Here is a 26,794-nt window from a genome sequence, read left to right on the forward strand (position 1 = left end):
TAATGAGATATCACTCAATGATGAAAAAGTATGGAGGAGTGGTACTCACAAAGACACCATGGGTGAACCTCGAATGCATTATATTGAGTAAAACAAGCCAGACTCAAAAGCCTGTATACTATAAACATACTGTAGGATTCCTTTTATATAATATTCTGGAAAAAGTAAAACTATAGAGACAGAAAAAGTATCAGGACTTAGGGGTGGGGTAGGAGTCAGCTCCAAAAGAACTTGATAGACACAGTGGGATAGGTATTATTCAGCTATTAAAGGAATGGAATTCTGTCACATGTGACAACATGCATGAACCTTGAGGACATTATGCTAAAGGAAATTAGGCAGTCACAAAAGATAAATCGTGAATGATCTCATTTACATGAAGGATCTAAAGTAGCCAAATTTATAGAAACAGAAAGGAAAACGACAGTTTCCGGGGAGCTGGGCTAAGGGAGAAAAGGGAGTGCTCTAATGACATAGAGTTTCAGGTCTGCAAGATGAGAAGTTTCTGGAGAGCTGTTGCACAGCAATGTGAATATTCTTAACACTACTGAACTGTATGCTTGAAAATAAAAAATGTGGGGAATTTAATGGTATGTGTTTTTTAAAAATCACAGTTTAAAATAAAAAAGTAATTGAAAAGAAAGACATGACAGAGTTTTTTTGTGGTGTTGGGACTATTCCATATCTTGGTTATAGTGGTTTTCCAGCTGTATGTATTTGTCAAATTCAACCTGGCCACTAAGACAGGAGAGTTTTGCTGTATGTAAATTATACTCAATAAAAGTGAATTTTTAAAAAGCAGAACCAGAAATGATCTGGTACAGGAATGGTCCACTCGAGCAATAATGCGTATTTCTTGAGTACTTCATATGTGCCAGACACCACTCTAGGCATTAGTAGAACTGAGGCATCTTTCATGGAGTTTGCATTTTTGTGAGAATGTAATAAAATGCAATGATCATACAGACTAATGGAATAAAAGAGATATTGCAGAAATAGACACACATACACATATCTATATCTCTATATCTATCCATCTATCCATCCATATCAGTTTAAAGGAGGATAGAGATGGCATCACAAATTGTAGATGAATAATTGATTATTCCATTATTTCTTTTTTTCTTTTTCTTTTTTTTGAGGCGATGTTTTGCTCTTCTTGTTGCCCAGACTGGGGTGCAATGGCACAATCTCAGCTAATCGCAACCTCTGCCTCTGGGTTCAAGTGATTCTCCTGCCTTAGCCTCCCGAGTAGCTGGGATTACAAGCATGCGCCACTATGTTCAGCTAATTTTTTGTATTTTTAGTAGGACAGCGTTTCTCCATGTTGGTCAGGCTGGTCTCGAACTCCTGACCTCAGGTAATCCGCCCACACTGGCCCCCCAAATTGCTGGGATTAGAGGCATGACCCGCTGTGTCCAGCCTATTCCATTATTTCTAACTTTACACTTTATCTCCAAATAAATTCCACATAAAGATTACGATGTAAAAAACCTTTGTGTTAAAAATGTAAAAACCATGAAGAATAAAGAACATATAAATATTCACATAATCTTGGCCTGGGAAAGAGCTTTCTAAGTATAAAACCAAAAGCAAAAGCATAGAAGAAAAAAATTAATCGATTTGACGACATATAAATTGAGCCGCCTGACATCAGAAACACGATAAATAAAAGTAAACGTCAAATCACTATGAGAAAATATTATTTGCAGCATGTATTGTAGAACAAAGATTAATATCCTTAATGCATAAAGTAGTGTTATAAATTGGTAAGAAAAATGTAATGTAGTATAATAAAAATGGTCAAACGACGTACAATCTGACATTTTAATTATTTTAATTTTGTATTTCAACAATTCACAAAACAAGTAATAAATATAATGGCCAAAAACATAAGAACTATATCCAGCATCACTAAAAAATCAAAGAAATGCAAAGCAAGGCAAAGTATAATTTTTCCTATCAAACTGAGAACAAAGTTTGAAATCAATCTTCAGTGTTGTTGAGATTTAGGAACTGGGTATTTCCATGCCCTGCTGGTGTCCGTGTAAGTTGATAGAACTTTCTGGAAGACAATGGAAGAATGTGTATGAAAAGCCTTCAGGACTTTAGTTCAGTTGTTGCCTCTCAGCTTCATCTCTCCTGCCCCCACCTTTTGGGTTCGGTAACACAGGGCTGGAACTTCATTTTCTAGATGGCTTCTAGTTGGCTAATGGGAGGCCATGGTGGAAACTGAATGGTGAGAGGAGGGGAGAAGGGACTCTCTTTGATTTCTGACTGAGGCCTGCATCCCCCAGCAGCAGCCCTGCCACCTGCACCCCAAGCACCAGGCCTGTGGTGCTCCCTCAGAGCCCAGTGCCCTCCTCTCAGACGTCTGAGTGCTGCTGCAGGTGCTCTCTGAGGGTCCCAAGCACAGGTCTTGCAGTGTCGTGCCCCGGAGGTCTGAGCGTGAGCCTTAGGCAGCCTCCTCTTTCACATGCCTAAGTTCTGGACGTACCATGCCTGTTTTTCTTTTTTGCCCCAAACCTGGGAATGGCAGTTGCTTCTTGCAATTATTGATCTCTGGGTTACGTCTTCATCCTTTGCTTTCTATTTTGTGTGTGTCTCTCTCTCTTTTTTTTTCTTTTCTTGAGACAGTCTCACTCTGTCACCAGGCTGGAGTGTAGTGGCATGATCTCGGCTCACTGCAGCCCCGGCCTCCCAGGCTCAGGTGATCCTCTCACCTCAGCCTCCTGAGTAGTTGGGACTACCAGGGCACCACCACACCCGGCTAATTTTTTTTTTTTTTGTATTTTTAGTAGAGGCGGTGTTTTGCCATGTTGCTTAGGCTGTTCTCAAACTCCTGGACTCAAGCAATTTGCCCGCTTTGGCCTCCCAGAGCTCTGGGATTACAGGTGTGAGCCGACACGCCTGGCCTACGACACCTGCATAGTCAATTCTGTATGTTAAATCCTCTCTGTTTGCAAATACCTCTGATTTTCCTTTTCCTGGCCAAATTCTGGCCAATGATATAGTCTGTATCTAGAAATTCTACTTCTAGGAACTTATTTTAAGAACACAGTCATAGTTGTGTTAAAAAAAATTGTGACATAATTTATTAATAGCAAAAACGTCAACCAACCAAAAAAAAAAATCCCCAAAGCCTGAAAATGTAAGTTTGGGGCTTATTTGTGTCCCCAAAAAAGATATGTTGAAGTTCTAACCCCTTAAGCTTCAGAATGTGAACTTATTTGGAATTAGAGTCACTGCAGATGTAATTACTTAAGATGAGGTTATGCTAGAGTAGTGAACCTTAATCCAATATGACTGGTGTCCTTATAAGAATTGAAGAAGGCTGGCCTGGCGCGGTGGCTCACACCTGTAATCTTAGCACTTTGGGAGACCAAGGTAGGCAGACCACGAGGTCGAGAAATCGAGACCATCCTGGCCAACATGGTGAAACCCCGTCTCTACTAAAAATACAAAAATTAGCTGGGCAAGGTGGTGGGTGCCTGCAACCCCAGCTACTCGGGAGGCTGAGGAAGGAAAATCGTTTGAACCAGGGAGGCTGAGTTTGCAGTGAGCTGAGATCGAGCACTATACTCCAGCCCAGTGGACAGTGAGATACTCAGTCTCAAAAAAAAACAAGAAGAAGAAGAATTGAAGAAGGCCAGGCACTTTTCCAAAGTACCTGAAATCCCAGTACTTTGGGAGGCCAAGACAGGAGGATTGCTTAAGACCAGGACTTCCAGAGCAGCCTGGGCAATACAGCAAAACCCCATCTTGATGAAAAAATTAGCCAGCTGTTGTGGCATGTGCCTGTGATCCCAGCTACTCAGGAAGTTGAGATGGGAGGATCACCTGAGCCTGGAGGTTGGCTGCAATGAGCCCTGATGGCACCACTGCACTGCAGCCTGTGTGACAGGGTGAGACCCTATCTCCCCTCCCCACCCCCGCAAAAAGAACTGGAGAAGAAACGTAGAGACACACAGAGAGGACAGTCATGGGATGACAGAGGCAGAGACAGGAATTATGCTGTCATGAGCCAAGGATAGTTGGCAACCCCAGGAGCTAGGGGAGTGACATGCTTGGAACAGATTCTCCTTTTGACCCCCAAGGAGGAACCAATCCTTGATTTTGGACCGCTGGCCTCCAGGACTGCAAGATATGCATTTTTTGTCTGTTGTAAGCCATTCACTTTGCAGTATTTTGTTATGGCAGCCCTAGGAAACTGATACAATGAGATGGGTTAAATAAACGATTATGTAGTCACACGATGAAAAACTTAGCAAAGATGAAAATATAAAACAATATTGTGGAAAAATGTGTAATAATATAAAAAAATGTTCATGATGTATTACAGTAAAAAATAAGACCTAGGGATGGGCATGGTGGCTCACGCCTGTAATCCCAGCACTGTGGGAGGCCAAGGTGGGCGGATCACGAAGTCATGAGTTCCAGACCAGCCTGGCCAACATGGTGAAACCCAGTCTCTACTAAGAATACAAAAATTAGCCGGGCGTGGTGGTGCATGACTGTAATCCCAGCTACTCAGGAAGATGAGGCCAGAGAATTGCTTGAACCTGGGAGGCAGAGGTTGCGGTGACCTGAGATTGAGCCACTGTACTGTAGCCTGGATGACAGAGCAAGACTCTGTCTCAAAAAAAAAAAAGACTTTCCACAATTTGAGCCTATTTTTGTAAATTAAACACACACACACACACACACACACACACACACACACACACACACACACAGAGTGAACAACACAGCAACAAACTTGAAGGGTTACACCTAAAATAACAACGATAGTTATATTGGCAGGCGGGAAGTATTGTGAGTGATTTCTATTTCCTTTCTTTTGATTATCTTTGTTTCTAAATTTTATACACAGAGCATGGCTTATTTTTGAACAAGTGTTTTTTAAAAAAGTGCTTTTAGTCTCAGCATTTTCTCTGATTCTTGCAAGGACCCTACGGGAGACTTAGCAGTTATTGTTACACTTAATCTCCTATGGATAAACCGAGCCCCACAGAGAGGGGTCAGGGAAAGGTACGTCCTTCCCATGCCATGATCAGAAGTTGAAAGACAACTTGTTCAAATAAGAGTGGGAGCAGTCCTTTCTCTCCTTGAGACCAAGCTCCATCCAGGACATCTGGAGAACAAACTGAGTAGTTATGAGCATCCATGATAAATTATCAAAGATGTCACTGGAGAAACCATATAAATCTCTCGGCTATTTTTAGCACCCTCTGTTTCCACTGACTAACTCCACAGGACCTTAGGCAGCTTCCCAGGAACACCATTTTGTTATTTATTTATAATTTATTTTACATTTATGTTTTATGTTTATTATAAGATTTTCAAACATACAAAAGTGGAGAGAATAGTGAGCTACCCTGAGCCCATCACCCAGCTTCAACAACCATCAAAACTTTGCCACGCCAGCTTTACCCTGCCCTACCCCCTGTTTCCCCTAGAGTATCTTAGAGCAAATTGCAAACTTCATGTCACTGTACTCATAAATACTTCTGTGTGCATCTCAAAAAAGAGAGGAGCGTGTGGATATTTTCTTATACAAACTCAATGTTATTATCACATCTAACAAAATTAATTAGAATTCCCTAATATGGTTTGGTACTGAGTCCATAGTCAAATTCCTGCTGCAGCCTTATTTGGGCTCACCTCATTGTCATAAACACCCAGCATTAAACCATGAAGGGGGTGGTGCCTCCCAAATCTCTGAGAGGTTTGTCGTGCTGACATTGGTCCTTCCTGGGACATGGGGTTGAGTGATGGGTCTATGGTTGGAGAAAGGCAGGTGGAAGATGGATGCTATACAATTTTGTGGAAAGGGGACTTCAAGAGAGTGCTCTGGCTCTGCTGTGTGACCTTAAGTATGCTACTTACACTGTCTGTGCTGCCATTTCTGCTTCTATGAAGTGTGGAAAACAACCAAAGCCAGTGATTTGCCTGTTTATCTGCAGGTCTGTTACCTGCCTTTCTCTATCATGTCTGGAGGGCAGCTCGAGGGCCAGGACAGACAGCCCTGGGAAGGGATGTGGAAGATCGGGGCTCTTACTGATGCTGTTGGTCCACTGAGCTTACTGACCCTGGGACCACCTGCCTCTGGACCTCCTGTTGCAAGGTGCAAATGTGTTCTCCGATGAAAAGAGTCAAAATCTGTAAAATGTTTAAAGAGGTTTATTCTGAGCCACATATGAGTGACCGAGGCCCGAGACACAGAGTTAAGAGGTCCTGACAACATGTGCCCAAGGTGGTTGGATAACAGCTTGATTTTACACATTTTAGGGGGACAGAAATTACAGGCAGACATCAATCAATGCATGTAAGGTGTACATGGGTTCAGCTCAGAAAGGCAGGACAACTTGAAGCAGGGTGGGCAGAGACAGTGGGCTTCCAGCTGGATTCCAGGTGGATTCAAAGCTTTTCTGATTGGCAATTGGTTGAAAAAGTTATTATTTAAAGATATGGAATAAATAGAATGAGTGTCTGGGTTGATATAAGCAGTTGTGGCAAAAAGGTTTTTTTTTTTTTGAGATGGAGTCTCACTCTGTCACCAGGCTGGAGTGTGGTGGTGTGATCTCGGCTCACTGCAACCTCCACCTCCCAGGTTCAAGAGATTCTCCTGCCTCAGCCTCCCGAGTAGCTGGGACTACAGGTGCATGCCACCACGCCCAGCTAATGTTTGTATTTTTAGTAAAGAAGGGGTTCACCATGTTGGCCAGGATGGTCTCAATCTCTTGACTTCCTGATCTGCCCACCTCAGCCTCCCAAAGTGCTGTGATTACAGGCTGAACCACTGTGCCCAGCTGAGAAGAGGTTTTTATCATGTAGATGAAGCCCCCAGGTAGCAGGCTTCAGAGAGAAATAGCTGGTAAATGTCACTTATCAGACTTTAAAATGTGTCAGACTCTTAGTTAAATCTCCCCTGGATCAGGAAAAGACCTAGAAAGGGAAGGGGATTCTCTAAAGAATGTAGATTTTCCCCACAAGAGACAGCTTTGTAAAGCTATTTTAAAATATGTCAAAGAAATACGTTTTGGGGTAAAATACTTTGATTTTTTCCAGGGGCTGCTATTTGTAATGTGATGCTAGACTAGAGCCAGGCTGGAATTTGGTATCTTGTTGCTACAGGAGTCTGTTTTGTCAGCCTTAAGACCTCTGTTTTAATGTTAATGCTGGTCAGTTGCATCTGAATTCCAAAAGGAGAAGAGTGTAATGAGGTATGTCTGACCCCCACTTCCCCTCATGATTTAAACTAGTTTTTCAGGTTTATTTTGGAATACCCTTGGCAAAGAGGAGGGGTCCATTCAGTCATTTGCTGGGCTTAGAATTTTATTTTGATTGGCAGTTCACAGTTTAGCTAATTCAATAGAGGGCTTGGGTTATTACTTGCAGCCAAATGCATTTGATGCATTCATTGATGTAAAAGACTTTCAAACTCTATTAAGGTGGCCTCGAGGGGCCTAAGCAGTAAGAGGGTCTCCCCTTCTTCCTTTCCCTTGACTTCATATTCACGTTTATATCAGCAGTCTGTGTGAGGCTAAAAAAAGGGTGCCTTTGCTTACAAACAGAGCAGCAATGCAGCTTGAGAACTATTGACAGAAGACAAGCAGATACCACCTCTAGGACTGAGGAGCACCCGGGGCTGTGTGGGGAGGCAGAAAAGTGACTTCTCACACAGGTGTGGCCAGACTGTCACTCAAAGAATCTCTGGCATTTTGGGAGGCCAAGACAGGTAGATCACTTGAGGTCAGGAGTTTGAGACAAGTCTGGTCAAAATAATGAAACCCTGTCTCTACTAAAAATACAAAAATTAAGTGGGTATGGTGGGGGGGTGCCTGTAATCTCAGCTACTCAGGAGACTGAGGCGGGAGAATTGCTTCAACCTGGGAGGTTAAGATTGCAGTAAGCTGAGATCATGCCACTACATTCCAATCTGGGTGACAGGGCAAGACGGTCTCAAAAAAAAAAAAAAAATCTCTGGGATTTCCTCTTTGTGAAGCCTGGGGGTGGCACAGGGCCTGTGATGGTTAATTTTATGTGTCAATTTGGCTGGGCCATGGTGCCCAGATAGTTGGCCAAACATTATTCTGGATATTTCTGGGAGGGCATTTTTTGGTGAGATTTACATTTAAATGGGTGGACTTTGAATAAAGCAGACTGCCCTCCCTAATGTGCAGGTTTTGGGGAGTGCAGAGGCGCATTCAATCAGCTAAAGGCCTGAGTAGCACCAGAGACTGACCTTCCCTCAGCAAGAGGGAATCCATCAGCTGACAGCCTTTGGACTTGAACTACAGCTTTGGCTGTTCTTGGGTCTCCAGCCTGCCAGCCCACCCTGTAGATTTTGGACTACACAGTCTCTGTAATCACATGAGCTAATTCCTTAAAATAGACCAATTTATATACACATCCTATTGATTCTCTTCTCTTTCTTCTTCCTGAGACAGGGTCTTGTGCTGTTGCCCAGGCTGGAATGCAGTGGTGTGATAATGGCTCATAGCGGCCTCAAACTCCTGGGCTCAAGAAATTCTCCTGCTTAAGCCTCCTAAGTAGCTGGGACCACAGGGGTGTGCCGCCATGCCCAACTAATTTTTAAGAATTATTTTGCAGAGACAAAGTCTGACCATGTTGCCCAGGCTGGTCTTGAACTCCTGGCCTCAAGCTATTTTCCTGCCTTGGCTTCCCAAAGTGTTAGGATTACAGGTGTAAGCCACCATGCCTGGCCTGGTTCTGTTTTTCTGAAGAACCCTGACTAATACGTTGCCTATAGTTGCAAAATTAAGTTGTAGTGATCTCATGGGTAAATCGAGGCAAAGACATGTCCTGGCCCCCGAAATTATCAGGGTCAACTGTGTTACAAACCTAACTTGGGTCCACCTTCCCTGTGCAGCAAAGTCAAATACTGACGTGGGGATTGGCATAGAGAGAATGTGAGGCATTGCAGGATGCCAAGCAAGAAGAATCAGGCAGCTAAGGTGCAGGACCTAACTCTCCTATGGCTTACCAATAAGGGTTTTTTTTTAAAAATTGCATTTTAGGTTTTGGGGTACATGTGAAGAACATGCAAGATTGTTGCATAGGTACACACATGGCAGTGTGATTTGCTGCCTTCCTCCCCTTCACCTATATCTGGCATTTCTCCCCATGCTATCTCTCCCCAACTCCCCACCCCCCACCGTCCCTCCCCTATTTCCCCCCAACAGACCCCAGTGTGTAGTGCTCCCCTCCCTGTGTCCATGTGTTCTCATTGTTTAACACCCGCCTATGAGTGAGAACATGCGGTGTTTGATTTTCTGCTCTTGTGTCAGTTTGCTGAGAATGATGGTTTTCAGGTTCATCCATGTCCCTACAAAGGACACGAGCTCATTGTTTTAGATGGCTGCATAATATTCCATGGTGTATATGTGCCACATTTTCCTGATGGTCCAGATGGGTTCACAGCCGAATTCTACCAGACATACAAAGAGGAGCTGGTACCATTCCTTCTGAAACTATTCCAAATAATCCAAAAAGAGGGAATCCTTCCCAAATCATTTTATGAGACCAACATCATCCTGATACCAAAACCTGGCAGAGACTCAGCAAGAAAAGAAAATTCAGGCCAATATCCATGATGAACATAGATTCAAAAATCTCCAATAAAATACTGGCAAGCCGATTGCAACAGCACATCAAAAAGCTTATCCACCATGATCAAGTAGGTTTCAACCCGGGGATGAAAGGCTGGTTCAACATACACAAGTCCATAAATGTAATTCACTACATAAACAGAACCAAAGACAAAAACCACATGATTATCTCAATTGATGCAGAGAAGGCCTTTGACAAAATTCAACAGCGCTTTATGCTAAAAACTCTCAATAAATAGGTATTGATGGAACGTATCTCAAAATAATAAAAGCGATTTACGACAAACCAACAGCCAATATCATACTGAAAGGGCAAAAACTGGAAGCATTCCCCTTGAAATGTGGCACTAGACAAGGATGTCCTCTCTCACCACTCCTATTCAATATAGTACTGGAAGTTCTAGCCAGAGCAATCAGGAAAGAAAAAGAAATAAAGGATATTCAAATAGGAAAGGAGGAAGTCAAATTGTCTCTATTTGCAGATGACATGATTGTATGTCTAGAAGACCCCATCATCTCAGCCCAAAATCTCCTGAAACTTATAAGCAACTTCAGCAAAGTCTCAGGATACAAATCAATGTGCAAAAATCACATGCATTCCTATACACCAATAACAGACTTAAAGAGAGCCAAATCAAGAACGAACTGCCATTCACAATTGCTACAAAGAGAATAAAATATCTAGGAATACAACCCGTAAGGGTTTTTAAAGGTGGGGAGGCAGAGGTTACCAGCAAAGACATAAATCAGTACCTGAAAAGGTGGGACATCCTAAAGCAGAGATTCACAGGTCATAGGTGGATTCGAAGATTTTCTGATTTGCAATTGGTTAAGGGGGAGAAATTTTGTCTAACAACTTGGGGTCAACATAAAGAAATGTTGAGCTCTGGCCTTTGGTGTGGCTTCCTCCGGGTACCTAATGAAGAAATTGAGAAAAAAGAACAGCAGTCAGGGTTCAGTTCTCAGCTCCCCCTTATCTGAGGTCTGTGTGCCACCAGACAGCAGTTTCCAATCAGTGGGGTCTGGGTTTCTGAAAAACAACTCAGGGACATCAATTAAGATGCTGTCTTGGCCAGATGCAGTGGCTCACACCTGTGATCTCAGCACTTTGGGAGGCCAAGGCGGGTACATCGCTTAAGCTCAGGAGTTCGAGATCAGCTTGGGCAACGTGGCAAAACACTGTCTCTACTAAAAATACAAAAATTAACTGGGCATAGTGGTGCATGCATGTAATCCCAGCTACTTGGGGAGCTGAGGTTAGAGAATTGCTTGAACCTGGGAGGCGGATGCTGCAGTGAGCTGAGATCATACCACTGTACTCTAGCCTGGGTAACTGAGAGACTCTGTCTCAAAAAGAAAAAAAAAAAAAACAACAACAACAAAATTATCTGTAGCTTCCATGGGAAACCAAATATTTTGTGGTTCTAACTTTCTTGGCTATTGTTTTAAGCTATTATTACTTCTTGCTTATCAGATTGCTCATTTACTTCTCAGGGCTAGCCTGGAACAGTTACCTACTAGCACCTGCCAAATTACCCTGAAATATAGTGGCTTAAAACAACAAATCTGCATAATCTCAAGCAGTTTCTGCACTTTAGGAATTTTCCCTGAAGGAACTCAAGATTTTCCTTTATTTCCATGCTTAGGATGGGGCAGGACTCTTGGAGGGGTCCCTGCTCTATTTCGGCCGGGAAAGTACTTGGGGCTTGTCCTGGCTCTTCCCACTGGGCCACCTCGGTGTTTCACAGAGGAAGCCAGCAGCCATTGCTCAGGCATTGCAGGTATCTGGAGCCCAGAGGAGCCATGTGCTGAGAATTTCCTTGCCCTGGAAAGGGGGACAGGCAGGATGAGTCTCCCCACCACACCCCGACCAACTCTACTTTATGACCTGCTCCAGCAGTGTTCTCTGACCATTTTACAGAAGAGAGGACTGATATCTGTACCTACAGATGCTTTCTTTCCAGCTTCTCAGATTCCCTATCCCTTACCTGGAAAAGATTAATGCTAATAGCCAGGGCACTGGGAGCCAGGCAGGCATAAAATCCAGGGATCTCTACCTTCATTATGCAAATGTTCCCGAATTTGTCCTTGTGTTCTCCCTGGTGTCCCCAGTCCTACAGCCTTCTATGTCGTCCTCTTTGCAGAATGAGCCTCCAGCCTTCTGTAAAGGTGGGGAAGGTGGATCCCTCCTCCTCTTTTATAAATGCTATCTTTGTCCCACTTTCTAAAGTATCTGTGGCTGCCCATGTTTCAGTCTTTGGGAAGGTCATCCGTATAAATGGGCTGTTTCTTGGCTTTCTCTACTGCTGATGAACGATTCCACTTTCTTGGATCTGCTAAGTCAGTTAGCCCTTCTCCATCAACTTTTCAGATTCCAAACATTTGCTGCTTGTGTCTCCTTCTATGTTCTCTTTGTTTTTGGGGGGTACAGCCTGGACAAAGGCGTAGAGGTTGAATGGCATAAAAACAGGGGCTTATAATATGTGCCCAACATTGTGCTAAGTACATCACATCTATTTGCTCATGGAATCCCTACTCGCTTCTACGGGAAAATGGGGACAACAAAGAACAAAAGACGTGAACTAACTTGCATCAGGTGGCACAGTTAGGAAGAGGTCGCACCAGGATTGGACGCCAGACAGCTTGGCTTGAAAGTCCACATTCTTAGCGCCCACCCCACTGCCACACGCAGTGTAGTCTATGTGGGGAGGAAGTCACTTCCTGGGGCCAAAATGTCTTTAAGAATGGACTCTGTTTTAACCTGTAACCTGTAGAATATCCTTCAGATAATATTTTCAAGACAAACATAAGTACAGGGAATATCCTCATGAACTTTCAGGTTACTCTTAGGAGTCTTACAAACAAAAGAACTCTTGTGTCCTGTGTGTACCTCCAGGCTGAGACGTCAGTTCCTCCCATGAATGCTTTGGACTCAGCTGTGGGTGGGGACAGCCCTACCCCCCACTTCTCTGCAAGGTGTGCAGGTGCTCACTGGTGACCGTCCTCTTGGAGGCAAAGTGCCATCTTACCCACGTGGCCCTGCTGGTTCCTTAGTGGTGGGGACTGTGTCCTCTATCTCCCTAGTCCCTAACACAGCTCTTGACACACAGTAGGCGCTCCAGATATTTGTTGAATGCATAGATTAATGCTGCTCCCTCCCCATCTCTTCTATCCACTGGTGATCCCATAACCAGGCTGACTGCCCCCACTACAAGACCTCTTCTGATACAGTTTGGATTTGTGAACCTGCCCAAATCTCACATTGAGTTCTAATCCCCAGTGTTGGAGGAGGTGCCTGGTGGGAAGTGATTAGATCATAGGACATTTTCTAATGGCTTAGCAGCATCTCCCTGGTGCACCATGGTTGTAAGTTTCCTGAGGCCTCCCGAGAAGCAGAAGTCAGAAGTCTGTACAGCCTGCAGCACTGTGAGCCAATTAAGCCTCTTTTCTTGATAAATTACCCAGCTTCAGGTATTTCTTTATAGTAGTGTGAGAATGGACTAGTACACCTCCTGAGGCACACACACACCCAGCTGTTACTCAGGACAGCCAAGCCAAGTTGACTGTATCCTTACCCCATTTCTTGGTTTCCAGCCCTCTTGGCCTGGCCCTGTGTCTGGCCTCCAGCTTGTCTCTTGGACGTGAGGATGCAATGCAGCTGTCTGCCTCTGAACTGCAGGTTCAGGTTTTAGCTCTCTCCGATGCTGGAGGCTCTGGTGGGGGATAGACTAGGTCATATATTAAGGTACAGGCTGAACCACTCTAAAAAGGATCCCCAGATACAGTGGTTTATGTAAGATGGAAGTTTCTTCCTTTCTCACTCATGTCTCTAAATGCAGGCAGGCCTGGTAAACTATTGGCCCATCTTGAATGACTTGCTGTAGTCAATGGCATGTGGGTGGAAGTGACGATGTTCTAGAAAAACCAGGCTGTGAGAGGCCTTGCCGGTGCTGTTGCCCCTCCTGTTCTCCTGCTTTTCATCATAAGAAGCATCATCCCCAGCCAGCCTGGTGGTTCAAGGAAGGTGCCAGAAAGTGGAGCAGACGCAGACCAGAGCTGCAGCCCCAGCTCCCAGCTGAGCTCAGCCAGAACAGCAGACTCCCAGCCAGCCTGCAGACACAGTGGGATGAATGCTTCCTGTTTTGTGCCATGGAAATTCTGTTCTTACGACAGTGACAATCCAGGATGGACAGGAGGTTCTGCTCCACGAAGCTGTTCACGGACCCAGGTTAGCACCCACTCCACCAGCCTAGCACACAGCTCCCTGCTGTCTAAGACAGTGGTTCCAGCCACTGGGAAGGGAAAAACCAAGCAAGTATGGGGCAAGCTGTTTGACTTTAGGAAACTGACAGCACTTCTGCACAAATGTCCTAGGACTGAGTTCGTTACACAGCCACACCTAGCTGCAAGGAGGGAGGTTGGGAAATGCAGGCTTGTTTTGTGCTGAATATGTCCCCCTTCCAGATTCATATGTTGAAGTCTTGACTCCAGCACCTCAGAACGTATTTGGAGACAGGATCCTTAAAGAGGTGATTAAGGTAAAATGAAACCATTAGGTTGGGACCTAATCCAATGACTGCGTCCTTGTAAGAGGAGGAGATTAAGACACAGACACACACAGAGGGAAGACCATGTTTAAAGTGGCTTTTTTGGGGGCTTACTATTCACAATTGACCTCCCAAGCCAGGCAGGGCAACCCTTCCAACCAGGGGAAGTGTCCATCTAGCTGCCTTCTTCTGGGTTGCAGCCTGTGCCCCAAGGGGGCACTGGAAGCAGGAGGGAGCCCTGGCCAGTGCAGGGAAACCTGAGCAGAAGTCTGCACACTCAAGCCCACTTGATGTTCTTCTCCTCCTTAGTCATGGCCGGTGTGTCGGTGACTAGACTGGGGCCGATGTCCGGTTGCCATCTCGAAGGGTGAAATGCTGGCCTTTCTCTAAGATCATTGGCTGCTGCAAGATTAGGTTGAGCTTCAGGTCCTCCTGGGCATAGCAAGCTCCTCCCTGGGGACAGGATAACCCAACAGGCCATGTCCCAAGTCAGGGAGAACATGATAGGATATATTGGGACACAAAGGGCTGTGGTGGCCACCTTTCTCCTTGCTGAGGATATAAACCTGGGCCTCCACCTTGGGGCAGGGCTGGACGGAACCTGCTTGACCATGGCCAGGCCCCGCCATAGGTCCTCCCTCCTCAAGCCTTGGACCAGGGCCCTGAGGTTATCTCCAGCCTCGGCCCTCTCTAGGCTCTTGTGAACCATCTCAGTGCCGGTCACCACAGTGCGGGTGCTTTTGCTATGTCCCAGGAGCTCACAGTCATCTCCCTTCTTTAAAATGCCACGTTCTAGCATTCCTGTTGCCACAGAGCCATGGCCAGGGATGGAGTACCCTGACTCCATGGGTAGCAGGAAAGGCTTCTCCAGGTCCCAGGTGGGCACCGGGATGTAAGTGTCCACAGCGTTTGGCAGCTTCTGCACAGACTTCAGGCCTAAGTCAGGGTCCCAATCCTCAAGGGCACAGAGAGCAGAGCCTACAATGACTGGGGTCTCCTCCCCTTTATAGCCAAACTTGGGGAGCATCTCCCAGATCACCAGCTCCACCAGCTCCACCATCTCAGAGTCCTGGACAGTGTCAGCCTTGTTCATGCACACCACCACATGCTCCACCCCAATCTGTCTGGCCAGTAAGAAGTGCTCTCGGGTCTGGGGCATGCGGCTGTCATTGGCTGCTACCACCAGGATGCAGCCGTCAAGGGGTCCGGTGCCTTGATCATATTCTTTTTCTTTTTTTGGTTTTGAGACAGAGTTTTGCTCTTGTTGCCCAGACTGGAGGACAATGGTGCGATCTCGGCTCACGGCAACCTCCGCCTCCTGGGTTCAAGCAATTCTCCTGCCTCAGCCTCCTGAGTAGTTGGGATTACAGGCATGCACCAGCATGCCTGGCTAATTTGATATTTTTAGTACAGACAGGATTTCACCATGTTGGTTAGACTGGTCTCGAACTCCCAACCTCAGGTGCTCTGCCCACCTCAGCCACCCAAACTGCTGGGATTACAGGCGTGAGCCACCATGCCTGGTCATGAGCATATTCTTAACATAATCTGTATGACCCTGGTAGTCTCTGTGGGCATAGTGGCGGGCTGCAGTGCTATACTCCACATCGGCTGCATTGATGGTGATACCCTGAGCTCGCTCCTCCGGAGCATTGTCAATCTCCTTGTACTTCTTGAACTTAGCCACATTTCCCTCGACTAGAGTCTTCGTGATGGCTGCAGTCAGTGTGGTCTCGCCATGGTCCACATGGCCGACGGTACCTACATTCACATGCGGCTTGTCGCACCAAGGCACAAGAGGGACAATGCCGGGGTCTTCAGTGGCCGCAACAAACCCTGCAGCAGGAATGTCAGGCTGGCAGTGAGACTGCTGAAGTGGGGCATCGCACGCAGCAGGGTGGCAGCTGCCATTGTGGTCATACTCACACCCCGGGAACACAGGGAAACACAGGGAGACAACAGCCACCCACAAGCCAAGGAGAGAGACCTCAGAAGAAACCAGCCCTGCCAACATCTTCATCTTGGACTTCCAGCCTCCAGAACTGGGATAAAGTAAAAGCTTGTTGTTTAAACCACTCTGTCTGGGGTACTTTGTTATTGCAGCCTGAGCAAACTAATACAGGCTATACCAGGGCTGCCATGTTCCCAACTAAAACCAAAGACGGAGAAGGGAAGGAGGGATACTGGGGGCGGCATCCGTCCCCCATGAATTCTTACTTGTGAACCTGACCAGCACATCACTTCCACCTTCCCAGTCTTGTAGGTCCCCAACCCTTTTGAGGTGGGAGCTCCAACGGGTACCTACTGGCTGCTTACCTAAATCAGCATTGCAATTCTGTACATTACATTGCGTATATTTACAAACCTTCTAAGGGGTGCATAGACTTCACCAGGTTGTGGTCAGGCGTCTGTGGTTTGTTGTATCCTTTCTGGGTCATTAGCAGGGTGAGTGCTTGAGTGTTCCTCACACTATCTTTAGTTCAGTGCCAGGACTCTATGGAGAGACGCCTTCATAATTCCATCTCCATTGTCTTGCAGCAGGATCGGGCAGGAAGCGAAGTTGAACTCTGATGCAGCTGCCACAGGGAGCTCGGCCCACCCCACTGGGGCTCTGGTGCTGGGATTGCCAGATGGGTGTTCCACACTGAGGCAGGGGCTTGGACCTTTGGCCCTCCACAGTGACGGGCCATAGGAGCGGACGTAGCGTAAGTCAGCTTCCTTCCACTGAGGGCCATTCCTGGGGAGGAACCCTGTGGTGACCCACCAGCAGCCAAAAGTCCCGGCAGCTGTGAGAATGAGTCCCTGGGTCCTGTGGGGGACTCTGCGTGGCAGAGCACAGCATCCAGGCACCATGGTAGCCATGCCAATTCCAGGTCTGATGGCCCTAGCCCAGCTATAATTTTCTTTGTGTTCTCTGCACGCTCGTGCCAAGCTTTGGCCGATAGCTCCAAGAGACGTGTATGTAAATACCTTGACATTCTGAGGCGAGGTGGGTGGGCTAGGATGAGCATCTCTTTTGAAAATTAGATCCCTCAAAGCTTCTGCTGAAAGGATTCCTGCCGTCTGGAGCAGGGTGTGGGTGCTGAGGAGGAAGGGTAACATCTCTGGGAAGGCTGGCCCTGCTCAGGGAGTGCTGAGTGATGGGCACAACCCTCCTTCCACGTCCCCTCAGGGACACTGCACCTCTATGCACTGGGCTCAGGGAAGGGGTGCACAACAGGCTGTCTGCCAGCCACAGCAGTCTAGGCAGAGGCTTTCCCTCTCTTCTTGGGCATCGCAGACACTCTGGGCTCTGCCATTTACTTCTGCTTGAGGGCATTCTTAACCATCGCTGTGCCATGGATCTCTGAACATTATGCGCTAAAGCCTGTGGACCCCTTCTCAGAGTAATAAGTGAATAAATTAAAATAGAGAACTGGCCAGGCGTGGCGGCTCACCCCTATAATCCCAGCACTTTGGGAGATTGAGGTGGGTGGATCACCTGAGGTCAGGAGTTTGAGACCAGCCTGGCCAACATGGCAAAACCCCATCTCTACTGGAAATACAAAAATTAGTCAGGTGTGGTGGTGGGCACCGAGGCTGAGGCAGGAGAATTGCTGGAACCTGGGAGGCGGAGGTTGCAGTGAGCTGAAATTGTGCCACTGCACTCCAGCCTGGGCGACAAAGTGAGACTCCATCTCAAAAAATGAAATAAAATGCAGAACTTACAAAAGGTAAGTATGTAAAATAAAATATGGAAACTTACAAAAGAAACCAATTTTGTTGGAATAGATATGTAAGAATGTTGTAGTTAAACATATTTGTAATATAGTAACGCATGTTCTTCTTTTTCAGGTTAGAAGGTAAGGCAGCAGAAATCCATATCTAACAGCGGCCAACACAATTGTAATATCAGAGTAGGGATGAACAATAATGATACTCTGAGACATCTGTGACAACTGTAATGGGATCTAAAAGTATTTGTAATTTTTCTTGGGTTCAAAGTACTACTGATATTACTGTGCTTTGTGGCCTGAGATAGCTTTCCTTATCCAAGCTCATAGACACCCCTGAATTCTATCTGCGGACCTTTTAGGGGTCCAGGTTCAGAACACTTGTTTAGTGAATTATGAGTCAGAAGAAGTGGAGCCAGCCTTGGAGCCAGGAGCTGGACTTTGCAGCCAGCAGTATCTTGCTGCTTTCGGTACCTTGCACCTTTCGGCAGCTGCAGGGCTGGTGACTGGCAGTGGCAGTCACTTGGCATGCCTCACCATATGGCCTGGGATTGGTAATTACTTGTGTTTCCATCCATCCATCCCTCCATCTGTCCACCTGTCCATGCATCCACTCAACAAATGTTTGTAGAGCATGACTCTGTGGGTTCCAGGCTGATGGAAGAGAAACACACCAAGAAATTACAGTCGAATAGTGTGCATGCTAACACAGAAGCATGAACCGAGTGAGGCAGAAGCAAGGGTGGGGGCTGGAGGGCATCCCAGGCAGAGGGGACCGTGTGTGCATGGTCTCATGAGTACGTAAGAGAGCACAGACAGCGCAGTGAAGAATTCTGCTTAGCTGCAGAATGACCACCTGGATAGAGTGGCAGACGGGGGCCAGGGAAGGCATTTGAGCAGAGAGAAGGCCAGTCATTCCTGCGCTTTGGAGAGATCTCTATGGAGAGCGACACAAGGAAAGTGAATTGAGCTGGTCTGGTCCCCAAGAGAAGGGAACAGACGTTTGACCACTAGGAACCTTCTGGCACATCTTGCCTGGAGCCAAAATTGAGACAGGTTGGGCTGCAAGGAACAAAGATGCAAATCGATCTGCTGTGGAGGGGACTTGACTGTTTCCGCGGAAGTCTGTCGGGACTGCTCTTTGTTGGAACAGGTGCAAATCCAAGGGATTAAAAGGAGGTGGTGGCTTGTGGGTTGAGTCAGCATTAATGCCAGTGAAATACAGGCTTTGAAGTCACCCAGCTGATCTTTCATCTTGAAAGCTGTTACAAAACCAGAAAATTAATGGCAAATTATTTAAAAACAGCTCAGTAGCTCCCAGAGCTTTACGTCAGCCTCGCCCTCCGGAAGCCAAGCTGTAGCTGTGGTTGGTGACCACTGATGCATGGGCTCAGCTTTCCAGAAGCAGAGAGTGGGGCAGGAACACTGCTCCTTCGGCGGCTCTGCTCCGCTGCCTGGTTGATGTATTTCTCAGGCCTTCCTCCTAGGGTTGACTAGATGTATTTGTGCTGCAGATTAAGTGTCTTTCCCCAGGGAGTTTGTCCTCTGGCACTGGCAGACGCCTCTGCCTGCCGAGAGAGGAGGTGTGTTTGGGCCAACTTCAGGAGGAGCTTTGGAATCTGCTGGGCTCCATGTTTCATAACAAGCCCGAGCTTCTCTGGGTTGCAATTTGGGGGTACACTGCCAATTGGGAGAGACAGAGAGACAGAGACCCAAGAATGAAAGAGACAGAGACACAGAGAAGCAAGGGTGGGGGCTGGAAGGCATCCCAGGCAGAGGGGACAGACAGCTTGTGCATGACCTGAAGGTGAGAAAGGGCCTGGGTTGGCAGAGAAACAGCATGAGAATAGTGTGGAAGTGATGAGACTGGGGCGGATCATGAAGGGTGGTGTCGGTCAAGTTCACAGGCACAGAGTTCATCCACCACTAAGGTTTTCAAACAAGGTAATGACACACTCAGCTTTACAGAGGCAGGGGTACCTGTCTTTGGGTCTCTGTCTCTAATTTATTATTCCTCTGTCTCTGTAGCTCTGTCCCTCTCTGTGTGCATATATCTTTATGCTGGTCTCTGCTCTGCCTCTCTTTTTGTGTTAAGTTCTCTCTCTCTCTCTCTCTCTCCCTCTCTCTCTCTCTCTCTCTCTCTGTGTGTGTGTGTGTGTGTGTGTGCTTCCCAGCTCTTTCTGGGTCTGTCTCTCTATGTCCTTCCCTCTGCCTGCCTCTCTCTTATTTCTAAGCCCTAGTCTCTGTTTTCCTCTGAATCTCGCTGTCGGCACATCTCAAAGTGCTGAGTTTTTGCTGCTGCTGGTGGTGGGGGGCACATTCATTGGGAACCCTAGAGCCTCCTCTTGGAGGGTCACAACACCTGTGCGGTTGCCTGTCAGAAGTGCTGAGCCCTGTGGAAAGCAAGCCTTTTTTGTTCTTGTTTAACTCTGTGCTTTCCATCTTACTTGTTTGGCCACAGAATTATTTTTCCCCCCGAACCACCTTATTGGCATTCTTGGAATCATTCTCAGCAGCATTTGCTGATGGGGATTCCGCTGTGTGCGTGGGCTCTGCTCCCGTTTCTGTGTGTCTAGTCTCTCTTTTTCTTTCCGCTTCTCTGTGTCTCTTTCCTTCTTGGGTCTCTCTGTTTCTCTTCTCCATCTCTCCCTTTCTGTGTCTCTGTATGGTTTCCCTCATTCTTGCTTCCCTATCCCTCCCTCTCTTTCTTGCTTTTATTTCCCCTGAGGCGAGGGAAGCACAGGGGTTCTATGGCATTCCAAAGTCTGGGCACTGGGAGGCGAGGTGCTGAGTCGTGTGGGTTGGAGCGAGGCAGGAGTGGTGGGAACTTTTCCACCGGGAGAGTAAGTGAGCCAGAGGACAGTGCCGCAGCCACCAAGTGTTCTTCCAAGGCCTGGGTGGGAGGTGCAGCTGGAGGGATGTGGCCAGCCCTGGCGCAGGATGGGGGAAGTGCCTGAACCCCACTGACTTCCCCAGACACTGCTAGGGATCAGCCTGGGCCACATCAGCTGAGAACTGCGATGAACATAAACTAAAAGGAGAAAGGCATGAAAAGGGGCTTTGAAAGTACTCTGTTATTTGGTCTTCCTGTCTGTATCTTTCCTGCTCCCCTCTCGTTTGTTTGCTTTATCAACTCCTCTCCTTATCTTCTGCCTGAGGCCCTACTTTCCTTCTCGTGATCTTCTGAGCAAGAGGCCAACTTCTGACTGTGTTTTCACAGTAGGGCCTGGCATTTGCCCAATGCTTTAGCTGTCACACCAATAACCTTTACACACAGTGCTGTGGTCACACAGTGAGTGGGCAGTCCTGCTCCCATTTCACAGATGAGAAAACCAAGACCCAGCGGGAGGCGAAGAGACTTGTCAATATCACATAGTGAGAAATGAAGCTTAGGCCAGCCAATGCCGGTCCTCCTTTGGGCTGCCGCGTGGTGCCTGTGAACGCCTCCAGGGCATGGCCTTTATTACTGACGTGCCGCTTTCCAGTGCTCCCTCCCTGTTCGGGTTGGCACTGATATGACTTCTGGCCAGGACTCCTCAGCTGACAACGGAGCACTTCGGGTGTCTTGGGCTCACTGGGTTCCGGCTCCTGAATCCTCCGAATCTCCGTGCTGCATCAGAGCAGCGACCAGCAGAGGCAGGAGCACGCACCTGGGCCCTGGCAGGTCCTTTGCTGATTCGTCTTCTTTTCCTCCAACCTTGGCTCAGTTATGCCAGGAGGAGCTGGAGCGGAGGAGCTGGCCCCAGTGCCAATCTTTTTGGATCCTGGAACACTGACCGTCAGCGCCTTTGGCAGCAGATGAATTTCCAGTCTCATCTTACGTAAGGAAACAAGAAGTTCATATTTCCCAACATACAAGAAAACCACTTCTCAGTCGTCACCTGCCATCAGTAGGGGCAAAATGAAGACCAGTGGGTGAAGCAGGATGGGACTGGAGGAAGGTGTCACAGTGGGTGGGGCCAGTGGATTCCAATAATTAATGGCTGTGAGGTTCTGGCAACAGCTGGCATCCAGCCAGGCACAGGGAACATATGATCTCACCTAATCCTCACAGCATCCCCGGGAGGGAAGTCTGCTCTTCCCACTCTATAAAAGAGGAATCTGAGGTTTGCATCCCATATCCAGAAAGCCCCCAAGCTGGAAGTGTCTGATGCCAACCCTTACCACGAAGCAGCCCTGCCTTGGGAGATGATGGCTCTCTATTACTGGGGGTCAGTGAGCACTTGCTGGGTGCTGTATGAATGGTAACTGTGACTCTGGTCTCAGGGTCTTGAAGACTCTGACCACTCTCAGACCACCAGCATGGCCAGTACCCAGGCTCTGCATGCCATAGGCTCTGAGGAGACAAGAAATAACCTGGTATTTCAGCAAGAGTCAGAAGGTGCCACCTGACAAACAAAACTGAATGACTAGGACATAGCATTGAAACGTTTGTCAGGGCAGATCGGGGAAAGCCTCAATGCCAATCAGGAAGCATCTAGATAAAGAGACAATAGATCAGCAACTCAAAGCCCTAGGAATGTCTCTGAGACTGACAGGGAGAAAAGTCCAGAAAACATCATTTTGTGATAAAAAGCAAGCTGCAGAATAAGATGCGCAGTGGGATATCATTTAGGTGAAGAGATACACACAAAACACAAAACCTTCTATTTCCATGTTAGTTATTCGATGCATAACAATGCTAGCAAGAGGTCCGGAAGGAGACACGAAAAACTGACAAAGGGGTGTCCTCCAGGGGAAGGCCAGGAACAAAGCGGGAGCCTTGGCGTAGGGCGATGGTGGAGGGTGTGGTAAAGAAGTTCCTTTGATTGATCTGCAGTGTTTGAATCGCTTACAGCACAAATACATTATGTCCTTACGTAATTAAAAATAAATGCATAAGTAAATAAAAAGAAACTGAAAATCTGCTTTATGGATTATAAATACGTGGAGTGGTGATGTGATCTGATTGATTGACGGACTGAGCCAATACACTACAGAGAGGGTATCCTCTGGAACAGGCCTCATGCCAGAGCTGGAACTGCAGAAATGAGCCCCAGACGCTTAGAATCCAGTAAGGAAGGTAAATGGCAAACCCAGAGTGAAAATCCTAGAAGCTGTGACAGCCAGGGGAATCACATAATTATCTGGCCTGCAAGAATCCTGGAGTCTTTATCTAAAAGGTGACATTTGAATGGGGATTTGAAGGATGATGTGTATCCCCAAATTCATGTGTTAGAAACCCAATTTCCAGTCTAACTGCATGGGGAGCTGTGGCCTTTGGGAGAAGATTGAGTCATGAGGCTCCAGCCTCATAAATGTGATTAGATTCCCTTATAAAAGAGCTTGACAGAGGGAGCTTGCCCCCCTTTCACTCCTTCCATCCCCTGCACCATGTGGGAACACAGTGTTGCTCCCCTCCAGAGGATGCAGACACAAGGTGCCATCTGGAAGTGCAGAGCAGCCCTCACCAGACACCACAGCTGCTGGAGCCTTGATCTTGGGACTTCCCAGCCTCCAGAACTGGAAGACAATGAACTTCTGTTCTTTACAAGGGACCCAGTCTCAGCGGTTTTGTTATAGTAGAACTGATGCGTGAGACAGATGAGTAGCAGCATGGCTTGGGGATGGGGAACAAATCCTGGCAGAGAGCAGCAAGAGCCACCACTGCCTGGCAGCAAATCCAGAGCCTCCTCCAGTGGGCACAGCCAGGCCTCCCATCCAGCTCCCCTTCCTCCTGCAGATGACACATCTGGGTGGCAGCATCCACCGTGGGACGTGTGAAGACACCCAGATTCTAGTCTGACCCTGTTCCCTCCACCACGTAATCTCTCTGATCCTGTTTCCCATCTGGAAGAGTCGGGAGGGGGCTAATTCCTGCCCTGCCAAGTTTCCAGGATTATCATGAAGATCAAGTGGGATTATGCCTAGAAAAGTGTTTCATAAACCAAGGAGCACCAAACAAATATGATTTAGATTGCAATCTTGTTTCTAGAAGATGGGCCAGTTGCCTAAGCAGACAAATTAAATTTACAGAGAGGATCTGAACTTTCCCTCTCATATCCCCAGGCCTCCACTAACTAGGAGCAGGCAAAACCCTCTTGGTCTATCTCCTTCTAGAGAGGCTAGGGGCGCAGGAGATAAAGAGGGGAGCGTGTGAAATAGGGAGGCGATGGCTTCGTCACAGCCATGGGCATGAGGACAGTCGTTCTTTCCAGCTAGTCCGTGTGTGGGGTCAGGCCAGGCTCAGGCACAGCTATGGAGTCACCAAATAGGATTTTCTTTCCTCTCAGGCTTGGCATTTCCCCCCCTCCCCCTCCTTTTTTTCTTTTTTTTTTAACATCTTGCCAAGGAAACCAGCTCTTGGAAGATTCTGCACTCCTTCCATCCTGCAGAGAAGGGTCTGGGTCTTTCTCTCAGGGGTCCCCAGTGCTAACATGGCCACTGTCCCCTCTGGCCCTCCACACTCCAGGATGCAAGAAGGAATGCCACTCAGAGCTCCAGGGACCTTTATCAAGGATCAGAGCATTAGGTGAAGGGAGGAGACTTGAGTGGCAGGGAGCAGATAGATATTTAGTAGGAATGGTGGTATGGCGTTCCAAGACTCTGCTGAGCTTGTCCAACTTAGCTCATCATGAATTTCCATTCACAGAGTCTAAGAAGAGGTCCCTAAAAATTATAAACAATGCTGTTGTCCCAGAGAGCAAACAACAATGGTCTGAGTGGGACTGTCATGCTTGAATGTGCCTGCTCTTCATGTACAAGGTTAGCCTGAGAAACTCAGGTTTGTAATTTGTCAAGAAAGAGTTGGAAGGCAGTTGAGGAGAAATCTATCATAAGCTAAAGCCTTCACAGTTGTATCCAGTTCAAGGTACCGGGGAATGCTGTGGAGCCTTGATCCTGGACTTCCAGGAGGGAACTGGAACAAAGGTCCAGAAACCCGGGGCCTGAGCTCATGGTCTGAGGATGTGGGGCAGGGACACAGATCTGCAGCAAAACAGGACGGATGTTGTGATAATGGATGTGTTCAAGGGTCCCCAAGACCATCCTCAGGCTTGATGATTTGCTAGAGGGACTCACACAACTGAGAAAAGTTGCCATATTCATGGTTATGCTTTGTAACAGTGGAAGGACAGGAAGTCAGAAAAGGGATAGGGTGCATAGGGTGGAGTCCAGGGACAAGCTTCCAGTTGCCCTCCTCCAGGGTAGTTTTACAGACAATGCTTCATTCATCTAGCAACAATGTGACACCACACATGGAGAGGTACCGATGACCGAAGCTCCTGAGCCTCTGTGTCCTGCGTTTTTGCTGAGGGTTGGTGGTGCAGCATGGCTGACCACCTGCATGGCTGACATTATTTAGTCAAACAGACATTGTGTGTCCAGAAGCCTGCACCATCAGTCTCATTGTTAGCATGGATTGTCTGGCACAGGCGCTGTATTAGGATTCTCTAGAGGGACGGAACTAATGAAACATATGTATATATGCGAGTTTATTAAGTATTAACTCACATGATCACAAGGTCCCACAATAGACCATCTACAGGCTGAGGAGCAAGGACAGCCAGTACTAGCCCCAAAACTGAAGCACTTGGAGTCTGATGTTGGAGAGGGAGGCATCCAGCACAGGAGAAAGATGTAGGCTGGGAGGCTAGGCAAGCCTAGTCTTTTCATGCTTTCCTGCCTGCTTTATAGTCTAGTCATGCTGGCAGCTGATTAGTTGGTGCCCACAGAGATTAAGGGTGGTCTGCCTGTCCAGCCCACTGACTGAGATGTTGATCTCCTTTGGCAACACCCTCATAGACACGCCCAGGATCAATGCTTTGCATCCTTCAATCCAATCAAGTTGACACTCAGGATTAATCGTCATGGGTCCAAAGACACTATTATCAGGCAAGCTATTCTAAAGGCTTAGGGGTTACCTCCTAGGAGCTGGTCCGGGGGCAGACATCTCTTTGGAATGCACAGGGTATGGACAACTCAGATCTGCTGAGCCAACTCTTTACAGCAAAGCCAAACTCTAGAGAACTCATGAGGAGCCTGATTTATTTGTGACTCTTGGTAAAACTGGGTGGGAAGAGGGGGAAGGAGAGTAATCGTCTACCTAGTATGATGCCCACAGGGTCGTGTCTGGCAGGAGAAGGTTGCTTCCCCAGAACCTGGACAACATTAAACTGAGGGAAGACTGGGAGCAGAAAAGGCAACTGGGAAGGCCAAAGCTCATCCACTCATGGACAGAAGGTTCAGTTGGTCAAATGTTGCACAAAGAGGTTGTGTAAGATGAGGGGCAACCAGAAGGGGGCTAAGCGGCACAGTGCAGGTGGCCATCAGTGGCCCCTGGCATGGCCAGCTGGTTTCCAGGGTGGGGCTCCAGCCTAGAGACAAAGTGAGCTGGAGTAGATCACTCGTCAGCTAAGAGCAGCTGAAGGAACCAGAAGCGTTTCACAGGAGACAAGCAGGAAAGTCGTCTCCTCTTTTCTTCTTGTCTCTAAAGCCGCAACTCAGAAATTAAAATAAGACTTTGTCATTTCCTGAGATGTGAGATGACACTGGGGAAGGCAGGTTACCCTCAAAAGAGACAACAGCCCTACTAGCTTTTAAAAAGGCAAGAGGCCTGTGTTGAGCCACCTCTGCTCGTTCCAGCTGGTCATGGCAAAGAGAGAGACAGGACTAGTACAAAGGAATACAACCAGGCGGGAGGTTTTGGTCCATGTAGAAAAGAACTTACTAACAACTAGAACTTCTAAAGATAGGCAGGCTGCCTTGCCTGGTAGTGAGCTTCCTGTCATTGGAACATGCAAGGTGGCTGAGTGGCCACTGCCAGTGATGCTATGGAATGAATTCTTCCTCTAGGAGGGAGAATAAAAGGAGCCGCTCTTCCTACACTCTCCCCAGGTGACCTCATCCAGGCTTGCATTAA

General features: G+C 47.3%; 1 pseudogene across 1 annotated transcript; it reads right to left on the bottom strand.

Moving 5' to 3' along the window:
- Positions 1-14,459: 14,459 nt before the first annotated feature.
- LOC108316863 lies at positions 14,460-16,102 on the bottom strand (annotated as a pseudogene). The gene is made up of 2 exons (XR_001830472.2): positions 15,698-16,102; positions 14,460-15,394 (listed from the first exon to the last, which is right to left on the bottom strand). The product of XR_001830472.2 is annotated as an elongation factor Tu, mitochondrial-like (transcript).
- Positions 16,103-26,794: the final 10,692 nt, after the last annotated feature.

Source organism: Cebus imitator, unplaced genomic scaffold (assembly GCF_001604975.1).
Source record: "Cebus imitator isolate Cc_AM_T3 unplaced genomic scaffold, Cebus_imitator-1.0 Scaffold193, whole genome shotgun sequence".
In the NCBI taxonomy this organism is placed as follows: Eukaryota; Metazoa; Chordata; class Mammalia; order Primates; family Cebidae; genus Cebus; species Cebus imitator.